The sequence below is a fragment of the Panulirus ornatus genome, chromosome 21, assembly GCF_036320965.1.
Source record: "Panulirus ornatus isolate Po-2019 chromosome 21, ASM3632096v1, whole genome shotgun sequence".
NCBI lineage: Eukaryota > Metazoa > Arthropoda > Malacostraca > Decapoda > Palinuridae > Panulirus > Panulirus ornatus.
The window spans coordinates 6,447,010-6,457,406 of NC_092244.1; positions in this window are offsets into that span (position 1 = coordinate 6,447,010).

The following is a 10,397-nucleotide window of genomic DNA, read 5'->3' on the forward strand; positions in this document are numbered from 1 at the left end:
AATTGAAGACCAAATCCCCCTGAGGACAGTGATTTAAATGTGACCACTCTCCAAGGTTTATCTGGCCACAGGTTTTTCCCCATTATAGATACATGGCCACTGGCAGGTGTTCCGTCCCTCTGCGACACATCAACATTGCTTCAGTGGAGGAAGAAAAAAAGATTAAACGCTGATTCGCGTCTCCATTGTTCGGGTTAAAAGGAAAACGATTCGTGTGCTCTGAGTCTGTAAATGTTACACTCCACTTATGGGAGTTAGGTCCCTCTGGTAGGCAGCCGGGCACCTGCACTCACCCACATGACGAGATCGAAAGGAATTCTGAACAGTTTTAATTCACGCCTCAGTCCCCTCAAGGAACTAGACTAGCCAGGGTGACCCTTTTGGTTAGGGAAGCCAGCCACTTCAAGGTCTTGCATTCTGCCATCTTAATGTGTTGGGAGCGAAGGGTTTCCACTGCTTTCTGCTCATGTTTCGCAGGCCCACCTGTCACCCTCCATATGTCCATGTATTGAACCCCCATGTACGCTCTGTGCTGGTCTCCACCTACCCCCTGCTGTGTGCCAATACACCTACACCATCACAGTAACATTGCGTCTGTGTATGATAAAAGACTCGAAGCCTTCTGAGCCAGAATAAGTATTTCGTCTCTAAACGTCCTCGCCTTTCCTAATGTTTTCTTCCCAGTGAGTCTGTAGTATACCCTCCTAACGCCCAGACGGGTAAGAGTACCCCAGTCGCCTTCGAGTTTACGCCACTGGTTTACACTGCCTGGTACACTCCATAAGCCTACACTCCCCTAACATATATCCTGTCGGTGTCTCGGATGCAGGACCCGCCCTAGAGAGAGGGTCCTCGTCCTGACCCACCGCCGCCACGGGTATCGAATGGACGTCCTCATCATCATCATCTTTCCCCCGGGGTTGCAACATCCTGTCCTCGGCCTCATCGTCTTCGTCGTCGTCCTTCCCTGGGGCTTGGGGTCCTCCGTACGTGACTGCTCAGGCCAGACACCCACGCCAGCAGTGGTGGTCGCCAGCAGAAAGTATTGCCAGCAAATTTTATGCATGACACCTAATGCGCCTGGGTCCCCGGCTGTGATTCCAAATGGTCTCATCCCCAGGCATGAGATTCGAACCATGGTCGCCTGGATCAAAAGAGAGCGTGCTTGAGAAGGACTCAAGGGCGGGATGCGAGTGCTGGGCGCGCGCGTGTGTGTGTGTGTGTGTGTGTGTGTGTGTGTGTTGTGAGTTGTTAGTGTCAAAATTAACAGCAAAACCCGACCGAACTCGTATCTAACGTTTCCTTAACAACATTGCTTCTCAGGTTATTGACCCCAGATGATGTGACAATCTGTCTAAACGTAGTTAAAAGAAATTGATAAAAAATATATATTCCGTTGATTTTTTGCTTTGTTTTTTTATCTTAATGCTTCAGGTGGTAAAGAACTCAATGTCAGGGTCACACAGAGGAGACACACGAGGCAGCCAGAGACAAAGACGAGGTGTCGTCGTGGTAAAGGAGGGGGAATAGTGGGGGGGTTGACCCACTGGTGGGGGTCAGAACCTGGGAGGGAAGAGAGAGGGACGCGATGTCACAGTTAAGATGTTCGTCGTGCAAGTTTAATGGCGTGTTTAAACCAAAGGTGAGTGAGAGGTTTGTCGCAAGCAGGGGAGGGGGGGAGGTGATGATGGAGGTGTCATGTCTGAGTTAAACCGGTGATTCTGATGACTCCGTTAAACCCAGAAGGGAAAGAAGAGATAAACCAAGGGGCAGAGTGACTGACTTTAACCAAGGGTGCAGCTGTTGGTTTAACGAGGAACGTAAACCGAGGATGGAAGGTGGTTGGAACCAGAGAGTGTTTTGATGTCCAGGGAGCTGGAGGTTGTCAGTCTAATGATCGAGATAAACCAGAGGAAAAGGTTCTGTATATAGGGGACGACACATCACATGGTAATGGGACACATGTTCCCCTCTCTCTCTCTTGTCCTTATTTGAGTAACTAAATCCCCCGTGCGTTCCTCAGTATTGGATGTAACTCGCCAAGTGTGATGCCATCGTCTTACGGAAATGATGTGCCATTGTGTAGTGTGGTGTGTGAAGTCAGATAGGGAGGATAGGGACGTCAAGACCAGAGGAGGATATAAGATGTCTGAAGTAAACTAATGGAGTTGTGGGCGCGACATCCGTGATCACACAATAATATACAGCGAGAATTGTAGCGTTTTTATGAAGCCCAAACGAAACATTTTCTCTTTTTTTTGGGTGTGTGTGTGTGGGACCAACCACCCCTGTGTTACGTGACAGGTAACACTTGTAACAGCACCCGACCCTATAACTCAAGATAATCATTGTTGATAGATGTGTCTCACCTCGTTACCGAGGGTACAAGTGGTAACCAATTTGTGGCATGCACACCAGCATCACCTCCATCACCACGAACGATGGAGGTTGTGACAGTCCTGTAATGAAGTGTTGTTGTCACAAGTGTTATAATTTAATGTCTGGTGATTATTGGAGGAGTATTTTCTATGATGTTTTATGTATATTTACGTGTGTGTGTGTGTGTGTGTAGCAGAAGAAAACACGCATAAGTGACTTGACACAAACAATCAGGCACTAATGACCTGACAGAGTCATGCATAATGACCTGACACGATGTTGCATAATGACACAAATGAGCATCACAGACATGACACAGGCAAACGGCAAGCTACCCTTGGCAGCCAGTCACCTCGCCAGCGACACACGGCGCATCATCCACCCCACAACGTGAGTTTAAGACATGCTAAGTCTTTCGCCAGCGTCGCCATCCACCTCCCACCCACGACTGAGTTGGGCCTCCCTCGACGCTAGCATGATGCAGGTGACACCCTGACAGCCAGTGAATCCCGAGGGAGAGGAGGTCAGCTCAGGAGACCACCGTCGTGTGTTAAGCGACCTACGTCCTTCAGGAAGACCGTGGTCCACAGTGCCCCACCCCGTGCGTTCAGCCAGGGTAATTCCCAGTCACTTGCGGCAACTAGAGATGCCGATACGATGATGGTGATGAGACGTTCACGTTGGCTATGCCCTCGGGTACTGCCTGCCTCTCTCCCTCTCTCTCTCTCCCTCCCGCCTCTAACCTGCAGGCACACGGCAGCCCCGGGCGCTGCTACCCCGACCCCCATCGCTCGGAGGACAGCCAGATGCCCGAGCAAAAACGTGGGAACGGAGTCACTTGGGCGGGATTACGGACACGGAGTGACTGGTGCGCTTTTTGTCAGTGCTTGATGTAAACATCCCAGCGACAGTAGCTGCTGGTCCCCTCAACCCTTCCAGGAGGTTGTGGTGACATGAGGTAATTACACTCGTCGAGGTGAAAATGTTAACGATGATCGTTAGGGCTACTGTGTGTTGTTCCTCCGCTTACAGTGCGCCCTTAAGTGGTCGTGGGTAAAAGGAGGAGTGGAAGGGGCCTGGTTGTGTGGATGGTGGCCACTGGTTGTGTGGATGGTGGCCACTGGTTTCGCGACATCATACATGACAGTTGAACACGTGTTATTGGCAAATGGGAGTCATTGTTTCGGTTGGTTTTGGTGCTACCTTGATAAAGTGGGAAAGGGAGTTAGATAGACAAAGAAAAATGAAATGGAATCGATGTGGTCTCATTGATGTTTGCATAATGTATCTAAACAGGTAAGAAAATATAAATCAAGTTACGTTTGAACAGAATTAAGTGGAAATACTTCATTTCCTTCTATCAAAGACTCATCATTACTGATCGCTTGATTGACCTCCCATCTACCGATTCAAGTAAAATGACAAGAAAAAAGAAAAACTCGACAAATTCATCATTGGTATTAAACCTGTCTGTGTTGTTAGTGTTCAATATCCTGGACGGAGGTCAACACACACTCACGTATATGTGTGAAATCTTGACAATCTCTACACAAGCAATGCAGGTGATTATGTATACGCTGGCAAGTCGCCGCTGGGCAGTAGTTTCGGATCGAAGCAGAGTACCCGGACGAGGCGAAGCAAAGCTTCGAATCGAGCGCAGACATAACCTGTTGGATTTAAACAGAAGAATAGATTAACGGCCGGTGGACTGCTGGGAACAAGGGTAGACCTGGTAAAAACAAGACCAGCTGGAATGTTCGCTGGTAACCAGGGGAAGAGAACCTGTAATAAGGCAACGCTATGGAGCTGTTCGTACCCGAAGCCGAGCTGCAGCGGGTCAGTAAATCGATTTCAGAGCACCAGCCTCACCACTAATGGTTTAAAGAGAGAGAGAGAGAGAGAGAGAGAGAGAGAGAGAGGTTAAATTAAGCTCGTAAACGATGAAAACCTGGATGCGAACCCTCTCATTAAAAGCTAATAGAACGTCGCCACAAATCAATACCCGTTCCTTTAGTCTTTGGACGGAGGGGGGTAAAGCAATTTGCCTTGCCTTTGCCCCTTGTTTACACTGACCCAGTGGAAGGGATTAACGTCTTATCATGTGACCACGGCCTGTTGGTTGGGGGTCAAAGGGCGCTAGCCAGTTTCTAAAAGGCCAGGCCATTGTAATCGAAAGGTCGTATCGTCTTGCATCGGAGACGAATTCTTAAGTTTGCCATCTCTTCTTCCTCCATCTTTTGTCTTTCCTCGGTATTCTTAATTTTACCTCCAAAAAGGGAATGTTGTCTTGCACTAATGGCATGTCATTAGTCTTGCTGTAGTTAGAAAACAATTTATTCCTTTCTTTGTCAAGTTCAGTAAACTAATTTCCGTGAGAGTTCCACAGGGCAAGTTCTCTGGTTAATTTGAAAATGCAGAGGCGAGGTCACAGCATCGCCAGAAATATTGCTCAGCCAGAAATTCTCCACAGAAAACGGAATTACCAGTTAGTGAAGACGTGGTGTGAAAATATCTGTATTCGTAAATCAATGGTTCTGAGAGAAATAAACAAAGAAAAGCCATGATATATATATATATATATATATATATATATATATATATATATATATATATATATATATATATATATATATATATATATATATCCCTGGGGATAGGGGAGAAAGAATACTTCCCACGTATTCCCTGCGTGTCGTAGAAGGCGACTAAAAGGGAAGGGAGGGGGGGGGGGGGGCTGGAAATCCTCCCCTCTCGTTTTTGGTTTTCCTAATGGAACAGAGGGGGCCAAGTGAGGATATTCCCTCAAAGGCTCGGTCCTCTATTCTTAGCGCTACCATGCTGACGCGGGAAATGGCGAATAGTATGAGAAAAAAGAAATATATATATATATATATGTATATATATATATATATATATATATATATATATATATATATATATATATATATATATATATATTCTGGTCCAATCTTTGAAAAATATTCATGGGGGTAGGAATCATTTACCTGTGATACCAAAGACATACACATTAACCCGAGTGTCATTAATCTATGCCATACCAATAAGAATATGTGCACAAGAGATATATATACTGAAGTGTTAGGGTGATATTTTGGGTTGATGATATGATGATGATTATGATGAATGATGTTGATGATGTGAATGGTGTATGATATGATGATGGTGATGTGAGATTGATGTTTGATGGTGTGATGATGAGGATGTTATAAATGATGAGATGATGTGATGATGTAGAATGATATGATGATGTTGTGATGATGATGATGATGTTGATGATGATGTTGGTGTGTTGATGGATGAGATAATGTTGTTTGTTGTTGATGTGTGATATGATGTGATTTAATTGGATGATGTATAAAGTTTTTGGATGTGTGTGATGTGTTGATGTATGATTTGATGTTAATGATGTTTGTGGTGATTAATTGATGTTGATGATGTGATGATGATGATGATAATGATTTGTTTGATGATGATGGATACGATGGTTTGATGATGATGATGTGTATGATGATGTGTGATGTTGTTTGATGTATGATTTGATGATGATGGTGATATGAGGGATGATGGGTGATGAGTGATGATGTTGATGATGATGTGATGGAGGGTGATTGATGATTTGTGATGAGGGTTATGTTTGATGGTGGGATGGATGGGATGATGATGATGAGGGTGATGGATGATGATGATGTGATGTGTGATTGTTTGGTGATGATGTGATGAGTGTGTTGATGATGGTTTGAGGGTGATGTTAATGATGATTTGATGATGATGATGATGATGTTGTTTGTGGTTGATAAATGATGGTTGATGATGATAATGATGATGATAGGGTGAGATGTGATGTATGGTTGTGATGATGATGATGGTGTATTGGGGGTTGTGATGATGAGATGGTGGGGGATGAATGATGGAGTTGTGTTATGATGGTTTAAGGGGTTGGTTGTTTTTGAGGTGGTGATGATGAGGGTTTTTTTGGGATCGGGATGGTGATTTAATAGTTTTTTATGTTGATGTGTTATGATGATGATGGGTGATGTGATATGTTGTGTTTTTTTGGGGTTATGGAGGATATGGTGATGAGATTTTGTGTTGGGAGGTTGATGTTATGAGGGTTTTTTGTGATGGATGGGGAATGGGGAGTGATTTTTGATGGGATGATGAATGATGATGATGTATGATGGTTGATGTTGTGGAGTGATGTGATGTATGGTGATGAATGATATGATGATGATGGTATGATGGTGATGATGATGATGTATGGTTGATGATGATGATGATGGTGATGTATGATGATGATGATGATGATGATGATGATGGATGGTTGATGATGATGGATGATTGGTGATGATGATGATTGGTGTGATGATGAGATGATGGAGATAAGTGATGATGATATGGGTGATATGATGATGGATGTAATGTTGATGATGATGATGTGTATGATGTGATGTATGATGATGATGGTGATGATGATATGATGAATGATGATGTGTGATGGATAATGATGATGATGATGGTTGATGATGAGTGATGGATGTGATGATGATGTGAGTTGATAGAAGATGATGTGTGAGTGATGGTAATGATGATGATGATGATGATGGTGATGTGATGATATGTGATGATGTTGATGATGATGATGATGATGGATGATGATTGGATGATGTGATGATGTTGATGATGATGATGATTATGATGATGATGGATGATGATTGATGATGATTATGGTATGATATGATGATGATGATGATGTGATGATGATGTGAATGATGATGATGATGATGATGATGATGATGGTTGTTGATGATGATGTTGTGATGATGATGTGATGATGGTGATGATGATGATGATGATGATTTGATTTGGTTGTATGATGTATGATGGATGATGTATGATGATGATGATGATATGTGTGGATGTGATGATGGTATGATGATGATGTTGAGATGATGGATGATGAGGATGATGATATGTATGAGATGAGATGATGATGATGTATGATGATGATGATGGTGATGATGAGTTGATGATGATGATGATGATGATGTATGGTGATGATGATGATGATGATAATGGTGATGAATGATGGATTATGGTGATGATGTGATGATGATGATGATGATGATGATGATGATGGTGATGATGATGATGATGTGGTGATGATGATGTTGATGATGTGATTGATGTGATGATTGATGGTTGATGATGGTATGGTATGATGATGATGTTGATGATGATGATGATGGTTATGATGATGTGATGATGATGATGATTGATGATGATGATGATGTGTGATGATATGATGATGATGATGATGATGTGAGGTGTATGGTTGTTGATGATGTGAATGATTTAGGGATGTATGATGATGATGGGATGAATGATGATGTATGATGTTTATGATGTTGATGATGATGATTGATTGATGATGTGTGATGTGTGATGTGATGAATGATTGATGATGTGATGATGATGATGGTGATGATGATGATGTTGATGATGATGATGGGATAGTGATTGGATTGATGATGTAATGATGTTGTTGATGTATGATGATGATGGTGATGATGATGATGATGATGATGGGTGATGATGGGATGTAATGATGATGATTGATGTTGATGTGTGATGATGTATGATGAGATGATGATGATGATGATGATGGTGATGTATGTGATGATTGATTGGTGGATGATGATGATGATGATGATTGATGATGATGAGATTGATGTTGATGATGATGATGATGATTTGGTGATGATGATGTGATGATGTGATGATGATGATGGTGATTGATTTTGATGTGATGGGATGGTGATATGAGATGATTATGTTAAAGAGTGGAGGGATGGTGAATGATGGTGATGATGATGAGGGATGTATGATGATGATGGGGATGATGATATGATGGTATGAGATGGGTTGATGATGATGTGAGATGATGGTGATGATAATGGTGATGTGATGAGATGATGTATGTAATGATGATGGTTGTGGATGATGATGGATGATGATGATGATGATGGGATGATGATATGTGGTTTGATGATGATGATTATGATGATGATGTGATGATGATAAAGATGATGTGTGATGGTGATAATGGATGATGATGTTTGATTATGGTGATGATGATTGATGGTTGATTGTTTGATGGTTGTGATGTGATGTGATGGTTATGATTGATTGTGGTGGTATGATGATGATGTGATGTTGATGATGATGGTTTGAGATTGATGAATGATGTATGATGATGATGAATGGTGATGATGTGGTTGTGTGTGATGTAGGATGTGATGATGATGTGATGATGGGGGGGGGTTGAGAGGATGTTGATTGTGGGGAGTGGTGATGTAAATGTGATGATGAGGGTGATGGTAATGATGGATTGTTTGTTGTTGATGATGTTGATGGTTTGATGATGATGGGATGATGTTTGGTGATGGATGGTGGAGGGTGATGTGAGGGAGGATGATGATGGTGAGGGAATTGAGGGTGATGGTGTTATAAATGATGGGGGTGATGATGATGTGTTGATGAGGTGTTTGATGTGATGGGATGATGATATGGGAATGATGATGATTGATGATGTTGATTGTGTTGATGTTGAGGGTGATATGATAGAGGGTGATGTATTGATGATGATTGATGGATTGATGATGATGGGTATGATATGTGGTGATTGATGATTGATGTGATAGATGTGATGTTGTGGTGATAGTGGTGTTGATGTGGGGGGATTGTATGATGTGTGTTTGTGATGGGGGGTTGATGTATGTTGATGGTATGAGATGATGATTGATGGAATGATGATGATGGTGATAATGATGGTGATGGTGATCATGATGATGATGGTGATAATGATGGTGATGGTGATGGTAATGATGATGATGGTGATGGTAATGATGATGATGATGGTGATAATGATGATGATGGTGATAATGATAGTGATGGTGATCATGATGATGATGGTGATAATGATAGTGAGTCATCGTCATACCTTTTTTTTCTTTTTTGTCAAACCCGTTCGCCTTTCCCGCCTGATCGAGGTTGGAATAATGATAAAGATAATTATGATATGATCCATGATAACGATCATGGTAAATTAAACACTACGACTATTACGATTTACTGATACTATTACCACTTCTACTATTTCTAAAAATGATAAAGTTAACGATAATGATAATTGATAATGATAATTGATAATTACATGTTACAGACTTCACTGTAAGACACGTACATCGCCTGAGTTCATGGCCGTGAGTAGATTCTATTAATATAACAAGAGGAGAAAATAATTACTTTTAAACCTCCCTAAACAGACACACTTGGAATGGTCTTATGCCCCGGGCTGAGACCCGACGTTTGGATTCGAAACACATAAAGGTCTCGTGTTCTCGCCTGGATTCTGTTCCAAGACGCGCGTTAATGACGTTGTAAAGAGAGAGAGAAAAAAAAGAGGATATATACATATCATTTAATGCGCCACAGTCAAGGACATGGCGGCTGTGTTTACGATGATTGGATGAGGATTATGTTTAATAAACTCGGTTTTTTTTTTTTCTTTTTTTTTGATGGTTGTAATCGCCTGGCGAGCTATAAGATCAGGATGAAGCCAGTTTCAGCTGTGAGAATTCATGTCTGATGTAAAGTTTGGCGACGCTAGATCCTCTGGTTTGACGCAATACGTTAGTGTGTGTGTGTGTCTCTGTCTGTCTGTCTGTCTGTCTATATTTGTTTGTGTGTGTGTGTGTGTGTGTGTGTGTGTGTGTGTGTGTGTGTGTGTGTGTCTCTGTCTGTCTATGTATCTGTACTTTCATCTCTTCCCATCCACCGTTTTCTGTTGTCTTCACTTTTAGTCTTGTTCCATTTTGTTTTAAATGATACCTTCCTTATAAGACACTGGCTGTTCGTGCGCTCGTAAGCTGTGTCATGCCTCACTCACGGCTTTGTGGAACGCCAAGAGTTCAGCGTCGTCGTCAGCACATCAACCT